A 12,451-nucleotide genomic window follows, 5' to 3' on the forward strand; every position below is an offset into this window, starting at 1 on the left:
AAAACAGAGTGTGGTAAAGAAGCCAGCCAAAACCCACTAAAACCAAGATGGCAGCAAAAGTGACCTCTGATGGTCCCCACTGCTCATTATATGCTAATTATAATGCATTAGCATGCTAAAAGACTCTCCCACCAGTGCCATGACAGTTTACAAATGCCAGGGCAACTTCCAGAAGTTATCCTATATAGTCTAAAAAGGGGAAGAACCCTCAGTTCTGGAAATTGCCTGCCCCTTTTTTCGGAAACTCATGATTAATTCACCTCTTGTTTAGTATGTGATCAAGAAATAACCATAAAAGTAGCCAACTGGCAGCCCTCTGGGCAGCTCTGTCTATGGAGTAGCCATTATTTTGTTTCTTTACTTCTCTAATAAACTTGCTTTCACTTTACTTGGTGGACTCGCCCTGAATTCGTTCTTGTGCAAGATCCAAGAACCCACTCTTGGGGTCTGCATCAGGGCCCCGTTCTGGTGACAATACCAGGACTTTTATATGAGCAAGAAATACAGCCCAGTCTTGTTTAAGCCATATTTAATGTACCCATTGCAGCTGAACTTAATCCTAACAGGCACCATTCCTGTCAGTCTGGTGCTAGAAATAGTAGTACTTCTCTCTGGCGGCCAGGAAGAAATTCATTTATAGTATTTTACAAAAATTATATTAAGAGAGAATAACCCAATTTAAATCTTTCCCACATTGGTCAGCTGTCTCTTTAGAGTCAGCAGGAAGACATGAGATTGAAGCAGGAGGGAGAGAGAGAGAAAGAAACAGAAATAGATTGTTTCTAAATGGATGGGGGAGGGGCAGAGCCAGACCAAACTCAGAGACTCTAGGCTGACACAACTGATAATACCCTGGGACGCAAAGGTGGGGGTTGGGTGGGGGGAGTGATGAGGGGTTCACTGCTGACACTGTTCTCATCAGGGAATAATGTAGCTGGCATCAGAAATGGATGTTTCCAGCTGTGTAGACCTTAAGCCCAGCCTCTGGTCAGAAATATGGCTGGAGCTGACTACGGGAGGTTTTTTTTTTTTTTTTTTGATCATAATTCAACCATCTGCATTAAATCATGACCTTGATCTATCCTTTGTGTATCTTCACCTTAGAAGTAAATAAAAGGGAAAAAGAAATGTAGTAAGTAAATGGTCAAATCAGTAGCCCAACACCTCTCACCCTACCTTCTTCTTACTTGCTAGAGTTGTTTATTCTTTCTATAGAGTTGAGAATTCTAGCTATTCACATTTTGAGCTCCCCTGAGGCTAGGACATAGATATGAGACCTGATTTTGTCCAATTTACCTGCGAAGTCTGCTGACTGTCTTATGAGAAATTCCTTCTTCACTGGATGTAATCTTGTTACCATGTGATGCCTGGAACTGTCGCAACCACCTTATAAGTGTGAGGGAGACATGGCAGACACACTGAGGAATACAGAATCAAGAAATGGAAAATATCTGGATTCTTGATGACATCCCTGACATTAAAAGGTTGGACTGCATCCAGGCTTATGGCTATGTGAAATCATAAATGTCCTTATTGTTTAACTGTTTTTGGTTAGTTATTCTGTTATTCTGTTACTTGCAGCCAAAAGCATCCTTACTGATGCAGTAGCCAAAAGCATTTTAGCATTCTAAGTTGTAACATCCTGTCTTTACAGGCCACCTTAGTCCAAACAAATATTCACCCTTGTTAGCATGTTACTGTTTCATTTTCTGATTGGAAAGTATGCTCTATCCATTTACTGGAAGATGATGCAGCTAGGCAGTCTGAGTTTGAAACCTGGCTTTACCTGTATGACCTGGGGAAATTACTTAACTACTGTGTGCCTCAGCTTCCTTATCCATTAAAAGGGAAAAACAGTCATCCTACTTCATAGGATTGTACTGAGGATCAAATGGATTGACACACATAAAATGCTTAGAACAGTGCCTAGCCCACATCATAATAATCAATAAGTACACACTAGCTTTATTATCATCCTCCCTAGGAGTACACCCTTCTGCAGGCTTCCAAGGCAATTTGCTGTCAAACTGTTCGCCCGCATTTTCCTTTGCCAGGCACTCCTGGGAATAGCTGAAATGTGAGACAGACATGGCCAATTCAGGTCTCTTGCTAGTCTGCACACCACCAGTTTATCAGAAAAGAAGTTTGGCCAATGGAATGTCTGGAAATACATCTAGAAACCAAATTCCCTGTACTCCCCAAATCCCCTACTTCTGCATGTCTGTCACCCCATGCATGCTCTGAGATGCAGGTAACAAGGACCCCTCTGAGCTGGTTCTCCACAGGCCTCTGGGATGTGTCCTCCAATGAGACCTTAACCCTGAATGTGTCTGTCATACATCTACGGTCCTAGTGAATAGAAAGGGGAAACCTCACAGATCTTACATCACTATTACTTTTGGCTTTGCTATCTAAAATTTCTCCCCCTCTTTAGCTTTTTTGCTGAGCCAAGAATCTCTTCTAGTCTCCTCTTGAGACACTGGTTTTCCCATCATCCCAGCATGGTACATGCCTTGTGTGGCTGCCATCCCCCCGGGACTGCAGAGGCTGTTCAGCTCCTTACGTTTGCATTGTGCTTGTCAATCCAGGCCAGTTTTCAGCAAATGCCTCTGTATAGCTCATCTGTAGAGCCCTTGGCAGCTTCCAAAATATTTTAGCCCAAGTTACTTAATCCTCATAAAAATCTTGTATGGTGCATGTTTTTATTCCAAGTCAGGCTCTTCAGGGCTTTTTGCTTTCCTGTAGAGATCAGCAGCAAAAAGAGGTGAGACAATCATTTTTCATTTTCTTTCCTATACTGATACAAGGTGCTAAGGACCTTCTCTGCTGTTACCTCAGCAGTGAGTATTCTGGAGGAGAGAAAGCAAAGACCTCGCGGAAATCAACTGAAGTCGACCTGAAACTCGAGGACTTGGCTTCGGAAGGAAAAACAACTAATTGGTACTTGTCTGGATAAAAAGGTCTGGTTCTGACGTCTAACTGGTGATCCAATCTAGAAGCAAGTAACAGGGAGGAAGAAGGCTCTAGAAATTAGCTGACTTAAGTGCTTCCTGATGTTAAATCTTTTGCCATTTCCATGAGTCCAAGGAAGCACAATATTTGGATCTCTTCAGATTAAATCTGCTCTGTTGATTTGTTCATCAGTGAGCCTCTCAAACATCTGCATTGGCAACATCCTTCTCAGGACATGGCCCGTCTGAGAAGCTCTAGTGGGTGCGGGCTGGAAGGAGGAGCTGCAGGCCTCTGCATGTGGGCTGGGACCAGACAGCTCTGCCACCTCAGTGTCTGTCTGCGCTGCCAGACTCATGGAAAAGTTCCTTTCACTTCTCACATTTTATTCAGTGCCAGCTTGGGAGGCCTGCAGAGGGTTCAGGGGCCCAGCTACTGTGCTAACCAGAGCACTGTAAGTGACAAATGCTGTTTTTTCCTTTTTATCTCTTTCTTTCTGCCTTCCAGGAAGATTTAAACAACAATAACAACAACAACAAAACAAAAGAACTCACTTTTTACTTTCAAGCACACCCTGTTCCTTCACAAGAAGAAAAGCCCACAGAGCAACTGCATAAAGTCTCTATTCAGCACTCCTTGTTGGTTTTTGGCTCAGGGTTCAGCTAACTCGTTCCCAGAGCACACAGCAGCAGGGGAGGTGGGGTTCACAGCAGAGAGCAGTAAAAAGATCTGCTCTAGATTTCCTGAGGATTCCAGAATGCAGTGGAAAACCACAGTGTTTCTGGATGAGTGACATGGAGCACAGCAGTGAGTTTATTCCCTATTTCACCCCCTTAAATTGGAACTTGCCCACATCAGGGCTGGCCAGGCACTCCAACCCATTCCTGCCTATACACATCCCCCCTCTGAAAGGGCTTCCTTAGGGGAAACTGGGCCTCTTCCTTCGCCAACCCTTGAACAGGCTTTTGCAGGTGGCTTTTGCGTTCGTGATTCCTACCTTAGAAGGAGATATCTAAGCCATCCTTCTGGCTGCTCCGGGCAAAAGACTTTGGAAACATCCTGGACTTCCCTTTCTCACATCCCACTTCCAACACACTAGCTTAGCCGGTCAGCTCCACATTCAAACTTATTCAGGATGTATCAGTCAGGATTCAACCAGAGAATCTGAACCAGTAGGAGAGTCATATTAAGAGATCTATTGCAAGGAATTGCCCTACATATGTTATCAGTTGGGGGTGTCCAGGTTCTTGGCATCTTGAACTAAGAATTGGACAAAACACATAAACAAACCAAGGAAAGAATGAAGCAACAAAAGCAAAGATTTATTGAAAACGAAAGTACACTCTACGGGGTTGGAGTGGCCGAGCATAGGGGCTTAAGAGCCCCGTTACAGAATTTTCTGGGGTTTAAATGCCATCTAGAGGTTTCCATTGGTTACTTGGTGTATGCCCTATGTAAATGAAGAGGCTAAAGTGAGGTTACAAAGTTATTTATTTGGTGTAGATTCTATGTAAATGATGAGTATAGTTCCTGTCACATCTGCAGTGTTTCCATTTGATTTAGTTCTAGGAAGCCATGAGGTTCCCTGCCTCCAGGCCCGATTCTCCTGCCTCACATAATCATGGGACTAGTTAGGCAAGTGGGAAATCCACAGGGCAGGCTGTCAGAAAGGGCAGGTTGGAACTCCTGGGCATGAGTGGAGTTACCATCCAGAGGCAGAATTTCTTCATCAGGGAACCTTCAGTTCCTCTAGGGCCTTTCAACGGATTCGATCAGGCCCACCTTCAATCTAGGATTATCTCCCTCGCTGAAAGTCAGTTGATTAAGGACTTTAATCACGTCCATAAAATACCTTCAGAGCAACACCCAGATTAGTGTTTGATTGAATAACTGAGGACAGTAGCTTAGCCAACTTGACATCTGAAACCTATTGTCACCTTATCTAGCCTTGACTCCTCCAGAGTTACCCCCTACCTTGGTCCAAACTACCATTATTTCTCCCCTGAATTATTGTGTCAGCCTCTATACCAGCTTCCTGCCTCTTGCCCTATCCTCCCTGGGCTTCCTCCTCTCACCCCCAGCTATTTTCAACAGAGCAACTAGACTGACACATTCTCAGTTGCAAAGTGAGCAGTTGCTCCATTGCTCAACGCCCTTGTGGTGGACAGAATGATGGTTCCTCAAAGACGTTCACATCCTAATCCTTGGAACCTGTGAATATGTTACCTTACATAGCAAAGGGGACTTTGTACATGTGCTTAGGGTATGGACTTTGAGATGAGGAGAGTATCCTGGATTATCCAGGGGAGCCCAGTCTAATCACATGAGTCTTCAACAGTAGGAGAGGAAGACAGAAGAATGGATCAGAGAAATGTGACATGAAAAGAGCCTGACCCTCCCTTGCTGGCTTTGAAAATGGAGGAAGGGAGCCACAAGCCAACTACAAGGGAAAGGGGACCTCAGTTCTACAACTGCATGGCCCTAAAGTCTGTGAACAAACCTAACGAGCAGGAAACAGATTCCCACCCAAAGCTCCCAGTGAGGAAGCAGCCCTGTTAACAACTTGATTTTAGCCTGGTGAGACCTGTGTTGGACTTCTGGTCTATAGAACTGTAAGATAACGTATTTGTGGGTTGTTTTGTTTTGTTTTTTTGAGACAGAGTCTTGCTCTGTCGCCCAGGCTGGAGTGCAGTGGCTCAATCTCGGCTAACTGCAACCTCTGCCTCCCGGGTTCAAGTGATTATTCTGCCTCAGCCTCCTGAGTAGCTGAGATTACAGACGCACGCCACCAAGCCCGGCTAATTTTTGTATTTTTAGTAGAGACAGGGTTTCACCATGTTGGTCAGGCTGGTCTCAAACTCCTAACCTCATGATCCACCCCGCTCGGCCTCCCAAAGTGCTGGGATTACAGGTATGAGCCACTGCGCCCAGTCTTGTGTTGTTTAAACCAATAAATTCATGGTAGTTTGTTATGGCAGAAAATGAATACAGCCCTTCAATGACTTCCCATCCTATTCAGAGTAAAAGCCAAGCTCCTCAGCATCTTCCCCTGGTCCTTTCTTTCTGACTTCATTTTCTACCACTCTCCCTAACTCACGCCCTCACCCCTGCTCCACTCCCCTACATTGGCTCCTGGGCCTGGACTAGAGTGAAGCTAGTGAGTATTCGCTTCAAGATGCCAAAACCTCAGTAGTCAAGATCAGTAATACTTTAATGCAATATCAAAATGAATGTGAAAAAAATTAATGATATACAAATCATAAAAATTTGAAAGAAAGACAAGATCCACTCCTGCACTTGCTCAACTCACCTCCTCTGCTTTCCTCTAATTCCAGGTCTGATCCTTGCTGCTTTCAAACTTCCAGCCACACTCCAGTGGCAGCACTGTTCCTATTGGTTTTGCCCCAGATAGCTGCAAAGCTTCCTCCCTCACCTGCTTGGGTTTATGCTCAAGTGTTGCCTTCTTAATGAGTCCTCCCTGGCCATTTATTTAAAATCTCAGAGTGCCCTCATGTATTAGTCCGTTTTCACGCTGCTATAAAGAAATACCTGAGACTGGGTAGTTTATGAAGAAATTATCAAGTTTAATTGATTCACAGTTCAGCATGTCTAGGGAGGCTTCAGGAAACTTACAATCATGGTGGAAGGAGAAGCAAACACGTCCTTGTTTACATGGTGACAGCAGGAGAAGTGCTGAGCAAAAGAGGAAAAGCCCCTTATAAAACCATCAGATCTCATGAGAACTCATTCGCTATCATGAGAACAGCATGGAGGTAACTGCCCCCATGATTCAATTACCTCCCACTGGGTCCCTCCCATGACACTTGAGGATTATGGAAACTACAATTCAAGATGAGATTTGGGTGGGGACATGGCCAAGCCATATCACCCCACCAGCACTCCCTGACCCTTTCTTGCGTCATATTTCCCCAAAGTACTTAACATATCTAACATATTTATTTACTACTTTTTGTTCACTGCTGTACACTAGGATATAACAATATGTGCCATGTAGTAGGTGTTCAATAAGTATTTGTTGTAGGAATGAAGGAAGGGAGGAAGGGAAGAAGGAAAGGAGAAGCAAGAGAGGAAGAAGGGAAAGTAAGGGAGGGAGGCCTCTGCCAATGGGGCAACAGAGCATATGTATGCAAGCAAGGAAGAACTTTCCCACTGGTTTATTGAAGCTGAAAATCCCTGAAGAGCTGCAGTAAATTTCAGTCTGTCTGTTTAGGAAAACACTAATTTATAAGCAGAGTTATTTTTTCCTCTCCCAAAGGGGAAAATGCCATCAAGAGCCAGTGTGTTCTCTTAGATTAATTAGCAGACTTGGATTAACTATGTGCTTTCTTTTCTAGGAAATTAGCTAAATTATGTTTCCACTGAAACTGGAAATGTTTGACCTCCTGGCAGTTTGTCCAAAATCCTTTGAAGCAGAGTATCTGCAACTCTGTGTTTAATAACGCCTGGAGATTTTATTCTCTTCTCGTTCTCCCTCAACAATTAAAAATTCCATTCTGATGATCCCATCCCTTTAATTTTTCTTTTTTCTTTCTTTCTTTTTTTTTTTTTTAGATGGAGTCTCGCTGTGTCACCCAGGCTCGAGTGCAGTGGCGCGATCTTGGCTCACTGCAACCTCCACCTCCTGGGTTCAAGCGATTCTCCTGCCTCAGCCTCCTGAGTAGTGTTTTACCATGTTGGCCAGGCTGGTCTTGAACTCTTGACCTCAGGTGATCCACCCACCTCGGCCTCCCAAAGTGCTAGGATTACAGGGATGAGTCCCTATGCCTGGCCACCTCCCTTTAATTTTTTATGAGTGGATTCCAACAAAGCTATTGTTAAAAATCTGTGGAAATTTATATCATAGATAAATAGAATTTTCTGTGGTAATAACAAGAAACAGTGTAATAGATATATTTTAGTATTGATTAGGATGGAAAATAGGCCCAAGTGTTACCGGAATCTATTGACTAACACCCATGTGATGCAGGGGTTGACTTGAATACATGAGTTGGAATGTAAGCAGAGTGAAGTTCAGGTGCATACTAAATTATGTGGATTGTGAGCCAGAGTGGCCATTGTGGGCATGTGCAGGGCAATGAAGCAGTGGAGCCAGGTTAGGAGAGAGACAGGAGAGGTGCAGAGGGAGGAGGAGTAGGGGGAGAGAGAAAAACTCAGAGAAGAACATGAGAGAATAGCTTCCTGTTCTTAGATAGAGGAGGAAGAAATAAGATTAAATGAAACAGCAACACAGTAGGAAGTAGAAAAACTGGGCCAAACCTGGAAAATCTTTGGGTTAAATCCATGCTTGGCTGCTTCCTCACTGTCCCGCCTTGTCCAAGACACTTCACCTCTCTGATCCTCGATTCCCTCAAAAATTTGTGGTACTGTTTGGGGAGGCTAACAGTGACACTGACAATGATGCTGTGGCATCATGAGCCCAGGGTGGTGGTGTAGGAAGGAGGAATGTTAATCCAGCCTGGCCATCTGAACTGTGTATAAATGAGCTCAAGTCTCAGCTCATGGCTGGTGCCTACTTTTGCAATTTGACAAATAAATAAAAGGTTGCCATCATGCGGATGATTATAGTCCTTTTGCAGATGCATATTATGTATGGAACAATCACAAATCACAGTGCACACACATTTTGTGGGTCACTTTTTCAGATAATATTATATCGTTGGCATTTTTATTGTTTGTAATTGCCCTTGTAAAGATTTTAACTGCACTCTGTGGGTGTGAGTGTGTGTGTGTGTGTGTGTGTGTGAGAACCCCCATAATATAGTGGCTATTGAGTCAGGATCTGGGTTTGAAATTTAACTCCACCACTTACTGTCTTGCTATCTGACACTCAACTTCACCTATGCCTTATATTCCTCACAGAAAATAACAGAACGTCCTCCAAAGGACAATTGAGATAACTAAAGGCAGTAATGCATGCAAAGAACAGAGGATAGTGTTTGGTAGCAAACCCTCAATAAAATATTGGCTCTTATTATTACAAAGTTTTACAGTTTGTAATAATTTGAACACGCTCTCTTTCCCTAAGCGGCCTGAGGTAATCTGTGAAAATGGTTTGCTATTCATGTGACCTGGAGAACCCCAAAAAATCATGCAAATCAAGAAGTTCCAATCTTTGTGTTCACTTTAAGAACACTCGTGAAACTACCTAGGCCATCAAGGGTATGCATATATGAAAAGCCATGAAGTATCTGAAAGATGGCACTTTACAGAAACAGTACGTACCATCCCAATGTTACAATGGTGGAGTTGGCAGGTGTGCCCAGGCCAAGCAGTGGGGCTGGACACAAGGTCGGTGGCCCAAAAAGAGTGCTGAATTTTTGGTGCACATGCTTAAAAATGCAGACAGTAATGCTGAATTTATGTTTTTAGATGTAGATTCTCCAGTCATTGAGCACATCCAAGTGAACAAAGCACCTAAGATGCGCCGCTGGACCTACAGAGCTCATGGTCAGATTAACCCATACATGGGCTCTCTCTGCCACACAGAGAAGATCCTTACTGAAAAGGAACAGATTGTTCCTAAACCAGAAGAGGAGGTTTACCCAGAAGAAAAAGATATCCCAGAAGACACTGAAGAAACAAAAACTTATGGCACAGGAGTAAATTCAGCGTTAAAATAAATGCAGTCAAAAGGAATAATAATAATAATAATTTGAATACTATAGAAATGGGAAAATTCTCTATAATTTCATCCACACCACTCAAGATCCTCACTATAACTCTTTGGTGTGTATTTCTCCTCTTCTCCCACCTCCCCACTTTTATTTTTATACATTTACTATCACATTATTATTCTATTTTCTTTTTTAACCACAAACCAAACAACAACAAAAAGATATTATACATACCACCTCTTTATTGTTATTTTCATGGCAATGTTTACAAATTTAAACCTTTCTTTTCAGTGGCTGCATGAAATTTCATTCCACTTATTGAAGATGGCAGCAGCCCATCTGGAGCAGCTGCTGCAAAGACACTGGTTGCAGCTGGGGAGGTGCGGCTGGGGCTGTTCACTCCGCAGAGGTAGTGGGAGCTAGAAACAGGCAGGAGCCCCACCCCCTTCTGAGTTGGTGGGGTGGGAGCCCCGCATTCCCAGGCACAACTGCAGCCGCCCAGCTGCGGCTGTGGACCAGGACATCCCTGTGCTCTTGGGGGCCTGGGAAGCCCCCCTTCCCCCAGAGACTCAGCCTGCTCCCACTGCCTGGCCTCTCCCCACTCCTGGGACCCACTCCAATTTTGGAGCAAAGTTGTGGCCAAGCCCAGGTGCTGTCCAGATCCAGCTTGGTGCATGTATGCTTAGGGCAGTACTAACACGCCAGCCCTCTGCCACTTCAGTCCCCTCTGGGCTTTGGGCATCGAAGAGCATGGGAGGGAGGCCAAGGTGGGGGCTGAAGGTGGCTCAGTGAAGGTCTGCAGGCACCCCTTGGCATGAACAGCCTGAGTGCCATAAGCAGCAGTGGGAGGCAGACAGGCTCCTGCGCAGAAAAAGGTGGGTCCCCAGTGAAACCCCCGCTTCAAGGCAGGGATGGCCAGAAGTCTGGGGGCTGGGCTGCCAGTTCCACAGACCCAAGTGAAAACTTATGGTGTTTTTTCTGGGCCCACCCATGGCCACCCATGGACCAATCAGCATGTACTTCCTCCCTTCTGAAGCCCTTGAAACCCCAGGACTCAGTCGACCTCAGAGAGACAACTGGACAACCTGCCTATAAAGAGGAGCTAACCACTCTGGGTCTCCTGTCTCCTGAGGGCTGCAGAGACAATGGGAGACCTGCCTTCAGGAAAGAGCTACCCACTTCAGGTCTCCTGAGAGCTGTACTGTCACTCAATAAAGCACCCCTTCACCTTGCTCATCCTCTAGTTGTCCATGTACCTCATTCTTCCTGGATGTGGGACAAGAACTCAAGACCTACCAAATGGCAGAACTGAAAGAGCTGTAACACAAACAGGGCTGAAACACACACCCCCACTCACCCACGTTGCAGGCAATGAAAAGAAGAGAAGAGGTGTAGCCTTTCAGGGAGCCCAGACTGAGGGGCTCCCTGAGCCAGGGCTGTGTCACCCTCTTTGGGGTTTTGTGGTTCCTGGTGTCTCCAAGCTTCTGAGCACCATGATGTTCTCCGGCGCCTGCAGTGGAAACTACTTGTGGTATGCCTGGTCCAGCCACAGCCCAGCACAGAGCCAGTGCCTGTGCCAATGCCTGGAGCTGCCTGCCCTGCTAGAGCTGGCATGCCTAGCTATGGACATGGTCAGACCCCATGCTTGCTCACACACCCCTTGGTGCTCTGCACCTGGCTTGCCCTTGGCAGGCATGGGATCCAGGCTGGTAGCACAAGCCAAAAGCAGCCTTCTGGGCTCAGTGAGTGGAACAAGCCCAGTGGGCCTCAGCAAAACTTGGGCACCACAGAGGTTTCCAGCTGACAAGGTGACACCCCAAGGATCCTGTGAAAATACGGAGGTAGTTTATTTAACCACTCCTATATTGAAGGACATTGGTTTATTTTTAATTTTTTTCACTAGTAGAAACAGTACTGTAAAGAATATAAATTGTGTATATTGCTATCAATTTACAAAAGTGTTTCTGTAGAAGTGGACATGATGGAGCAAAGGACATAAACACTTAAAATTTTAATAGATGCTATTAGATTTCCCTCTGAAAAAAAAACCACAAAATTTTCAAACTTTCATCAACCCTGGATATTATCCAATTAAAAACTTTTACTTTTGCCAGTGTAATGGACAAAATATATTTTGTTTCTTTTAATTTCATTTATTTAATTACAGGCAAAACTGATCATCTTTTTGCATTTCTTTTCCTAATTATTTATTCGCATGTAACAATTTTTTGTTGGGTTATTTTTGTTTTTGTCATTTTTGTTTTGTTTTGTTTTTTTGAGACGGATTATCATTCTGTTGCCAGGCTGGAATGCAGTGGCGTAATCTCGGCTCACTGCAACCTTCGCCTCCCAGGTCCAAGGGATTCTCCTGCCTCAGCCTCCTGAGTAGCTGGTACTACAGGTGCTCACCACCACACCCGGCTAATTTTTGTATTTTTAGTAGAGACAGGATTTCACCATGTTGGCCAAGATGGTCTCAAACTCGTGACCTCATGATCCGCCTGCCTTGGCCTCCCAAAGTGCTGGGATTACAGGCGTGAGCCACTGGGCCTGGCCTTTTGTCATTGATTTTTAAGTACTCTGTGTGTGTGTGTGTGTGTGTATACATATATATAATTATATCTATATTTATATATGTATGCATATATGTATACATATGTGTATATAATTATATATATTTATATATGTATATGTATATATGTATATATTTATCTATGTATACATATATAATTGTATATATTTATCTATGTATACACACACATACCATATACTGTGTATATATACTATATATACACACACACACTATGGATATAAACCTTTTATTTATTTTTTAAAGATATTTCATCCCAATTTGTAAGTTTTTTCTG

The 12,451-nt window shown here is 44.1% G+C and overlaps 1 pseudogene; it reads left to right on the forward strand.

Annotated features, from left to right (window-relative positions):
- The first annotated feature begins 9,017 nt into the window (after nucleotides 1-9,017).
- LOC105552710 lies at nucleotides 9,018-9,573 on the forward strand (annotated as a pseudogene).
- Nucleotides 9,574-12,451: the final 2,878 nt, after the last annotated feature.

Source organism: Mandrillus leucophaeus, unplaced genomic scaffold (assembly GCF_000951045.1).
Source record: "Mandrillus leucophaeus isolate KB7577 unplaced genomic scaffold, Mleu.le_1.0 Scaffold570, whole genome shotgun sequence".
NCBI classification, from domain to species: Eukaryota; Metazoa; Chordata; class Mammalia; order Primates; family Cercopithecidae; genus Mandrillus; species Mandrillus leucophaeus.